Raw genomic sequence first — 10,288 nt, 5'->3', positions numbered from 1 at the left:
GGTGTCATATTTTCTGGATTGCCTTCCTTGGCCAATCAAAGTATTGGTACAACAAGGCGAGTCACATTATCCAAGGCAATTTAGTTTAGTTTAGAGATATAGAGCGGGAACAGACCCTTTGGCCTACCAATCCACACACTATCCTACACACTAGGGACAATTTACAATTTTTACCGAAGCCAATTAACCAACAAACCTGTACATCTTTGGAATGTGGGAGGAAACCGGAGTACCTGGGAAAAACCCACACGGTCATAGTGAGAACGTACAAACTTCATATAGACAGCACCCATAGTCAGGATCGAACCCGGATTTCAGGCACTGCAAGGCAGCAACTTTACCACTGTGCCACTGTGCCCTTCAATAAAGCAATTAAGGAACTCAATTAAGAATTTTAAAATACTTTTCCTGAAAGCAATGCCTGAATCATATGTATATATTTTTTTTAACTTAGGCTTTTCCAATTAGGTTTCTGGTCAATGGTGAGCACTAGGAGGTTGATGGTGAGAACCTTACCACGATTATGGTACTGAATCTCTTCAGCAGATGATTAAACTCTCCTTTATTGGGGGAAAAAAACATTGGTCTTGTGTTTGAATATCTTGATATTATTTGCACTTATCAGCCCAGTCCTAAATGCTGTCCAAGTCTTGCTGTTTACAGGAATTTATTAATCCAATGTGTTGTTATTATAACTAATAGGAATTTATGTTTAATTTAGAGAGAATGGTCAGATTATCTTTATGGAATTAGAGACTGCAAAGGCTTTCAGGACCTTTCTCTACAGTTTGACTTGAAAATCAAAGGATAAGATGTTCTCTACATTTCAAATGAAGAGTCAGTCAAGAAAATCAAAATAGAAATTATAATGATCATAGCAAAGGTTATAAAGAATCACACTGAATTTATTACTGGTTTCTGGCAGAGAATATTTTCCTATTTAAATACATATAATTTGAAGTATTTGTGTATGGATATATTGTGAAACAAACAGCCCATACTGACTTTGATCAGTCCAGTGACAAGGTTTATCTTTTCTATCTTGTTTATCTTCTAGTTGGGTCAATTACTCATTGTTGTGTAACCCTATGTTAGAATGCTGTATAGAGGCGAGCATTTAGGATTACTGTTCACTGGTGGTATGATAATATATCATATCATATCATATCATATATATACAGCGCGGAAACAGGCCTTTTCGGCCCACCAAGTCCGCGCCGCCCAGCGATCCCCGCACATTAACACTATCCTACACCCACTAGGGACAATTTTTACATTTACCCAGCCAATTAACCTACATACCTGTACGTCTTTGGAGTGTGGGAGGAAACCGAAGATCTCGGAGAAAACCCACGCAGGTCACGGGGAGAACGTACAAACTCCTTACAGTGCAGCACCCGTAGTCAGGATCGAACCTGAGTCTCCGGCGCTGCATTCGCTGTAAAGCAGCAACTCTACCGCTGCACTACCGTGCAGCCTGTCCACCTGCCTATTCCATGCATAACATTGAAATCTTTCCTGAGCTATCTACGGATAAGAGTGAAAATATGGAAAACAATTGGGCTCAAAATAATTCAGTCTATTAACCTCGGCTACATGAACAATTTTTTGGATAGATGGAAATCCCACAAGAAAGTTAATTCCATGGCTTTTTGTTATATATTTGACTCTAATAATATGTAATGGAGGTGAGATTAGTGTCATATTTTCCACATTACAAGGATCATGAGATATTGGAAGACACCTTCAAGAATCATGATCCAGTAAATGTTAAAGTTCGGAATCAAAGTAAAAGGCTTTATGACCCATTGGTTTGGTGTCATGTGTCTGTTCAAGTTTGAACACATCAGACCAATACAACAAACAGATATTCAATAAATTGCAATGGATGCAAAAGTGGAATAACATAAAACTAATGTGAACGGGTGATTCTAAACAGGGTGGGCCGAAGAGCCTATTTCCATGCTGTATCATTCATGCACGAGGGAGTTTTCAGTCAGGAGACTTCAATTCTTAGAACCATAAATTGTACACATAGCCCCGTTGTCCGATGGAAAAGTCAGCACTGGCACAAACACAGTTATTTATTGCAATGCGATTGTTTGCAATGCAGCTTCTATTTAATTTGCAGCGACATTATAACCAAAATAAATAATAGGAATTGATATAATCAGTGTCAAGATTATACAATCCCATCCATGGTGCAATTTCACATTCTTGCATGTATAAATATGATAAAATGTCTTGGAATCACTATACAATGATAAATTACTTCAATACTTTTCATTATTTGTGTAGAGATTACACTGACAATCAAAATGTTGTATGTACGTTTCATAATGTATGTCTCCAAATGTATATTATATTTTACTTCCTTTCGTGCATTACTAATTGCTATACCCTTGATATTTTGGGCATTGGCAAAGCTTTTCTACCTCTGCAATATTTATATATTTCACTATCTTTTATGCAGTTAATGGAGGATCAGTATCGACTCATAAGCTATCTCCTGTGAACTGTGAAACAAAACCACCGATGAACATTCTCCTCTCTTGTGCACAGTGTGGGTATTGTCTTCCTAAAGCCTCATCTGCAATGCTATGACTAGAATTATAAGCTCACATTCTGACAAGCTGGGCACAGGCTCAAGTTGTTTCATTCATAGCATAGAACAAATAGGCTCCAAGGTATTGTGTCACTAAGATATTCTGTACCTACACTATAAATGTTTTTAAAGTAATAGAAATGTCTAAACATATCATTCCTTCACTGTCTTAGATGGTTTGAGAGTCTGTTCATTCTCAAAGACCAACACTAGATGGGTATTCAAGACATTTTTTTTTGAGACTTCAAACGGCATTTAATGGTTTTGATTCAAACAATGATTCACTGAAGCATTTTTGCTGAAAATTGATAACAGTATGGCTGTTGCACTGTTCTCTCCGATTAGCCATTTCTTCGGTTTATGAGCTACTTCAGCGTACAGCAATTGTCCTTGTTGAAATTCTGAATCTATACTCAAGAAAGGAACTATCAATTTCAGCTGGTCAGTATTAAACAATGAGATGAGAAACAAACTTAAAAAACTCCACAAAATGCAGCTTGTAGAGTATCGTCAAACTCATACCCTTTGATTGTGTGGAGTGGTTACAACATTCACAGGTGTCAAAGAAAGTTGGATCATGGATATTATCATTATAATGGCATATCAATTTAACACAAAATGCTGGAGTAACTCAGCGGGTCAGGCAATATCTCTGGAGAAAATGTTAGCAATCACTGGTATAGTTTGTTTTCTGATTATCTTGTTAATATATTTTCCTTCAATCATCATTCAAGGACAAACGTCATTCTGTGTATGAAGTTAATTAATGGTGAGGAGAAAACATACCAAAGATTCTCAGGTGTAAATTATTAAATACCAAATGGCAAAGGCACATACTTTCACGCTTCAATTTTCTTTTCGACTCCATCTTTATTGACGTTCTCAATACTCATCAGACAATGTTTCCCCTGGAAGATGTAAGCATTGAACATTTCATTCAAAGGCCACAGTGCTAGATATAACTAAGGTTTCCATATTTATATTGTCCCATCACCCTTTCCAGATGTACTGTAATGAACTTCACATGCATTGAATGAAACTAAACATCTTCAATTTATTCATCCACATGATGTGGATGCCACTGATAATGCCTGCGTTTACCATCAATCCCTAAATGCTCCTGCATGAAGGAGTCAAGAGTGTTTTATTGTCATATGTCCCAGATAGAACAATGACATTCTTACTTGCAGCATTGAAGTCACGATAGGTTAAAGCAGATAGGACGGTAGATTTCCTTCTCTGAAGGACATGAATAAGTCAAATGGGTATTTATAGCAAACCAGTAGTTTCATGGTTACCATCAATAAACTATTTTAAGTTCAGGTTATATATTTACTCGCATTTCAATTTCTCAGCTGCCATGTCTCTGCATCAATGATCAAGAATCTAGCTGTTCCAGTAACTTAACCGCAACATTACCATGCAGCATCATCATAATGTAGGCAATTAATTTGTTTTGGCCTCAATGAATACTACAGATATTAATATAAATGTATTGATGAATTTATAAAGTATGTAAATGAATTTAACAAAAAATAAAAGTTTGTTTATCTGAAACAGCGACAGGAATTACTGTAAATTGCATTTGTGTAATAGTTGTGAATTTAGGCTGCTTCTGTGAGGAGCATCTCTAAACCTAAGATAGACACAAATTGCTGAAGTAATGCAGCAGGTCCCTACAGAACATAGATAGGTGAAGTTTCAAGTCGGAACCCTTCTTCGGACTGTTTGGGGGGGGGGGGGGGGGGGTTGGAGCTGCAGTAAAGAAGACTGGGTTAGGGAAGGGTCAGGATAGAGCATGGCCAGTAATAGGTGAACATAGGTAAGGGGGTTATTTGATAGGCAGATTGGTGGACAAAGGTCAGGAATGAGAAGACAGGTGTGAGCCCGAGAGTATAAGGAGTTACGAATTGTTAAGCTCAGGGATCGAAAAATTGAGAATTGTGTATCCATTGTAAATGGTAGAAGTGGAGAGGGGGGGGGGGGGGGGGGGGGAACAGGTGCAAGGCCAGCCTGGTTTCAGTGGAGGGAGGGGAAAGGGAGGGAGGGTGAAAGAAAGTGGGGTGGGGGAGTTCATGGAGGAGAAGGTGAGGGGGAAAGAGGCTGGTGTGGGTTAGGTCCTTAAAATAACTAACTATATAATTAACTAACGAAATCCAAGGACCCAAACAGTCTTTCCAGGTGAGGCAGAGGTTCACCTGCACCTCCTCCAACCTCATCTATTGTATCCGCTGTTCCAGGTGTCAACTTTTCTATATCGGCAAGACCAAGCGCAGGCTCGGCGATCGTTTCGCTGAACATCTCCGCTCAGTCCGTCTTAACTAACTTGGCGGCTCGGTACTTCAACTCCCCCTCCCATTCCCAATCTGACCTTTCTGTCCTGGGCCTCCTCCATTTTCAGAGTGAGGCCCAGCACAAATTGGAGGAACAGCACCTCATATTTCGCTTGGGTAGTTTACACCAAAAGCGATATGAACATTGACTTCTCTAACTTCAGATAGTCCCTGCTTTCCCTCTCCAGCCCCTCCCCCTTCCGAGTTCTCCCACTAGTCTTCCTGTCTCCGACTACATTCTATCTTTGTCCCGCCCCCTCTGCTGACATCAGTCTGAAAAAGGGTCTCGACCCAAAACGTCACCCATTCCTTCTCTCCCGAGATGCTGCCTATCCCGTTGAGTTACTCCAGTATTTTGTGTCTACATTATATAATAAATAACACTGGCATTGGTCTGTCCTGCCCCTTCTCTATCCCAACTTTCTTTCTGTCCCGACAATCAGTCTGAAGAAGGGTCTTCCTGGATCAGCTTCACTTGTAATATCCCAGACAGCACGTACCACCTTCCCTTTAAGACTTTAGCGATAACTATTTTGTCCATTCCCTCCACCAATGCTGCCTGACCCATTGAGTTCCTCCAACACTTTGTGTTTTGCTCCAGATTCCAGCACCTGCAGACTTTTGCATCTCCGTTTAACTATTATGTTGCGAGATTGAAATGCCCAGTCATTGAACAGGATGGTTAATGGAGGTTGGATAGTTAAATCATAATTACAAAGCAGCATTGGAAATGGCAGGTTTCCTGCACAGCTCTGAATTTAACAATCTATTTAATTTAATTCCATTTACCCCTCCCTGCATAAGTCCAAATAAGATGTGTTTTGTTCCAGTTTGGTGTATAGTCAGGTCAGAAGGCTGAGACAGCCTGCCTTCGATTTATTATCGAGTTTGATTCCTTCTTCAGCCTTTATCTTGGCCAACACAGAATTCTGCAACAGAGGAAAATTAATTCCTGTAATTGTCCGGTAAAAATAGATGGTACAAATGATGTTAAGTTAAAATGAATATAATCATATATTGTTTGAAACTGAATTTGCTTATTGTGCAATAATTTAATGTTGTTCTGATTGGAATGTTAGTGGTAAATTCTACAAGGTTACGTGTGTTGTGAAATAAATCGAACGATCTGGCTCATTATTAGTACAAAGAAATACTTCACCTCACAAGGCTGTAGTTATAAGTATAGGAGAGCCCTCTGGTGTTACTGAGATTACTCTGCATGTTTTAAAGTTGGAGCGCAAGAGTTCTGACGTTCCCATGTCTCCATTGTAGTCTATGTGGTGTGGATGTTCCCGTGGAGTAACTTGGAGCCAGAATAATCAGAGCACACTGATGTGCCAAAGTGAACTGTATGATGATCAACAGGGATGATAATAGCAACTAATGCTAAAGTTAGTGCATGAGAATTCATACATATACATGCCACGATTGGCTTTTTAAGCAGCAATCAGCTTGTCAGCCCATCTGTCAGCCTGTCAGCGTTTCCCAAGAAAAGTCAGTTTTTCTCAAGGATTGGAGCCTGTCAGCTTCATCAAATGATCAGTTGAAAGGCACCATTGAAGGGTAGACTGAACCAACCAGATCCATAGCAGGGAGAATTAGGGAGCAATGGAACAATTTTATGCTGTTCTGGCCAAACACAAGTTTGAAACTGGCAAGTTTTAAGATGACTTCTGAGAATGCCTATGTAGTCGCAATTCTTGCTTTATAGTAGGCTTTATCTTCCAATTAAATTGCTCAAATACAAACTTCAAAACTTAAAAGAAAAAATACTCAAAGGAATTTTCTGAGACATGGTATCAAACGTTTTCTTTCATTGAGACTAATTGCAGCTGGATTTTAAAATAAAGTCAATATTGTTGATATGCATGGATTGATCATTAAGCAAACCTATCACTCTACGGAGGGCTCTGCTCAAACTAACAGCACAAAGTCCAAATGAGATTGAAAGAAAAACATATCAGTCTCATAATCTGAAGTTCATTCCTCAGAGATGGCAACAGGGTGGCATGGTGGCGCAGCGGTAGAGTTGCTGCCTAACAGCACGAGAGACTGAGGTTCTGTCCTGACCATGGGTACTGTCTGTATGGAGTTTGTACATTCTCCTGTGTCCGTTTGTGTTTTCTCCGGGTGCTTCGATTTCTTCCCACATTCCAAAGATGTACAGGTTTGTAGGTTAATTTGGCTTTGATAAAAATTGTAAATTGTCCCTAGTATGTAGGATAGTGCTAGTGTAAGGAGATCGCTGGTCAGCGCGGACTCGGTGGGCTGAAGGGCCTGTTTCTGTGTTGTAACTCTAAAAAAAAATCGAAAAAACAAATAATTTTACCATGATTCCCAACTTAGACTTTTAATGCAGAATTAAAATGCAGATTGTGGTTTGTGTGTGTGCTGCTGCAATTTTCAGTTAGTATGACCATTCCAAGCAATTGAGTGATGCTTATTTTTTAAAGTTTTAGTTTAGTTTCAGAAATGTAGCATGGAAACAGGCCTTTCGACCCACTGAGTCCACGTCATCAATCCCATTCACACAAGTTCTATGTTATCCGATTTTCTCATCACTACACTCTCGCGTTAATTTATAGAGGCCAATTAGTTAATCTACAAACCTGCACATCTTTGGAATGTGGGAGGAAACCAGAAAACCTAGAGGAAATCGACGCGGTCACAGAAAGAACATGTAAATTCCCCAGACAACACTCGAGGTCTGGATCGAACCGAGGTCTCTGGCACTGTGAGGCAGCAGCTCTACCAGCTGCGCCACTGTGCCACCCTAAGAGCATAACTTTAATATACTGCATGCTATCAATTCAATAAAATACACACCCAAAAGTGAGCTAGTGTTCACTATGTCAATAAAGTTGAAATTTAAAATATTAAAGAAATGGGGCACAGTAGGCATTGTAGTGATCCTTGCCAAATCAGAAACAAAGGATTAGCAGAATGATTTGATATGAAGCAACATGTTCTGGAACTGACAAAGGAGTAGGCCATCTTAGATTTAATAATAACTTAACAGCCTAACTTTGTGGAAATAATTATTAAAATATGGTGATTGAGCATGGGAAATCCCAAATGCTATCAGACTTTAGACTTTAGAGATACAGCATGGAAACAGGCCCTTCTGCCCATCGACTGCTCTGACCAGCGATCACAGCATACACTAACACTATCCTGCACACAAGGGATTATTTTACATCTTACCAAAGCCAATTAACCAACAAACCTGTATGTCTTTAGACTGTGGGAGGAAACTGGAGCACCCGGAGGAAACCCACGTGGTCACAGAGAGAAGTAAAAACTCTGTACAGCCAGCACCCGTAGTCAGGATCGAACCCGGGTCTCTGGTGCTGTAAGGTGCCCACTCTACCACTGTACCACTGTGCCCCTATTAGGCTTCCTGTTAAGGGCGAGGTTGATCTCAGAACTGTGGTATATTTCTAAGTCAGCATGGTGTATGAACTTGGAGAAAACCTTTCAGGTGGTGCTGTTCTCAATTACCTGCTGTCATGGACGTTCTTGATGGCAGGAGAAGTAATGTTGGAGTAGCTTGAGTAGGTAATTGCATTGCATTTTATAAACAGGACACACTGTGATCATGATGTGCCAGTAGTAGAGGGCATGAATATTTAGTGTAGTGGATAGGATGCCCATCAAGTAGACTGCTTTATCCAGGATGATCTTGACCTTCAGTTTTGTTAAGATGTGCCCATTCCAAAATTTCCAACATGCTCTTGTGGTATACCTTGTAGAAAAAAAGAATTAAATTGCTGAAAATACTCAACAAGGAAAGCAACTTTAGAAATAGGAAGCATTATAAATATTAAATAGGATTCTCTCAAACTTTTACAGATGCTCTATAGAAAGTACTTTGATGGGGTGCTTCTCACCTTGTATGGCAACTGCTCTTCTCTTGACTTGCAGAGCGTGGTGAACAAAGCCCAGTCCATCACAGGCTCATCATTTACTTCCATCCAGTTCATCTTCACAGCGCATTGCAACAGGAAAGCTGGAGGTATCACCAAGGATGCCTGCCACCCTGGCCACCACTTCCTGGCCTTCCTAAAATATAGAAGCTTGAAAACCTGGAAATCCATACTTAAGAACAGCTTAAAGTCATAGAGTTGGACAGCACAGAAACAGACCATTCAACTCGCCTTGTCCCTGCCGAGCAAGTTGGCTGGTCCCATTTCACTGCATTTGGCCCATAAGCCTCTAAACCCGTCCTAAACAGCTCTGCCCAGGACAGGATGGCACTGCAGAGAGTAGTGCGTTCGGCAGAACGCACCATGGGAACTACACTCATCCCCCTGCAGGATCTATACATCAGGAGGTGCAGATCCAGAGCAAGCAAGATCATGAGGGACCCCTGCCACCCCAGTAACGGACTGTTCCAGATGCTACGATCAGGCAAACGCCTCCGCTGTCACGCTGCGAAAACGGAAAGGATGAGACGGAGCTTCTTCCCACAGGCCATCAGGACTGTCAACTTTTATAACCCCAGAGACTAAATTTTTGTCGACACTAATAGTAACTTATTAACTTTATTTATATGCTGTAACTGTAATTCTTTTTTGTGCACAACCCGCAGGCATTGCCACTTTCATTTCACTGCACATCGTGTATGTGTATGTGACAAATAAATTTGAATGAATGAATGAATGAATGGATCTGTCCAAACATCTTTGAAAAGTTGTAATGGTATCTATTTCTATAGCTTCCTTTGGCAGATACAGGACCACCATGGCATTACAGATATGGACCACCCTGTTGTGAAAAAAGTTGCCCTGAAGTCCGTCTTAAACCTCTCTGCTCTCACCTTATACCTTTGCATTCTGGTTTCAGAATCCTCTACCCTGGAAAGAAGACTCTGAGCCTTCACTTTATACATGTCGCTCATGATCTTGTACACCTTAATAAGGTCAGTGTTTAGCTCCCCATGCTTCAGGAAGTCCCAACCTTACCGATTAATCCCTATAACTCAAGCCCACAAGTCTAAGTAACATCCCGGTGGATTTCTTCTGCACCACTTGCAACTTGATGCCACCCTTGCTGTAGCTTTATGACCAGAACTACACACACACTGCAAGTGTGGTCTCACTAATGACAACATGATGTCCTAACTTTTTCTCTTGATAGATATGAATGAAATCAGCTGGATATTGAGGGAGATGTGTTTTTTAGATGGGAGATTGAAAATTATTGCATTTCGGAGAGATTTGACTGCCCTATATACAGTGGCTGGATTTTTTTATACGTAGATTCAGTAAGTAATTAGGAGCACAAAAATATATTGGTGTTCATTACAAGAGTAGAGATGTTATGCTCCAATTATCCATCATTTCAATGA

Source organism: Rhinoraja longicauda, chromosome 22 (assembly GCF_053455715.1).
Source record: "Rhinoraja longicauda isolate Sanriku21f chromosome 22, sRhiLon1.1, whole genome shotgun sequence".
NCBI lineage: Eukaryota > Metazoa > Chordata > Chondrichthyes > Rajiformes > Arhynchobatidae > Rhinoraja > Rhinoraja longicauda.
The sequence above is the reverse complement of the archived record's forward strand: the minus strand, read 5'-3'. Positions refer to the sequence as shown.